The following is a 393-nucleotide window of genomic DNA, read 5'->3' as shown; positions in this document are numbered from 1 at the left end:
AAAAATAAATCTCTTAACAAACCATCGTCTTAAATTGTTTAACAAAATTCATATTAAAGAAAAAAAATCATGCACTATTTTACTCCTCCAAAATATTAAAAATGACTTAATTTTCCTCTAATCTATATCAATAGGTGTAATATATTTCATTCCCTTCATTAGGAAAAGCAAAATAGGAAAATCTAAATTTGAATAGGTAATTCCTCCTCTGACAGACAATTTTCATTTAAGTAACCTAAGTGCAAAAGAATACAGAAATTGATATACAGTATAAAAAACTTCTTAATGAATTAATGCTCTCTATTCAAAACAATTGTCATTTATAATCATTTTAATCCTGAAATTTTAAAGGAAAAATTTTTTTGGGAGCATTAATGACGAATGATTTCATCA

Source organism: Parasteatoda tepidariorum, chromosome 3 (assembly GCF_043381705.1).
Source record: "Parasteatoda tepidariorum isolate YZ-2023 chromosome 3, CAS_Ptep_4.0, whole genome shotgun sequence".
Lineage (NCBI taxonomy): Eukaryota > Metazoa > Arthropoda > Arachnida > Araneae > Theridiidae > Parasteatoda > Parasteatoda tepidariorum.
The sequence above is the reverse complement of the archived record's forward strand: the minus strand, read 5'-3'. Positions refer to the sequence as shown.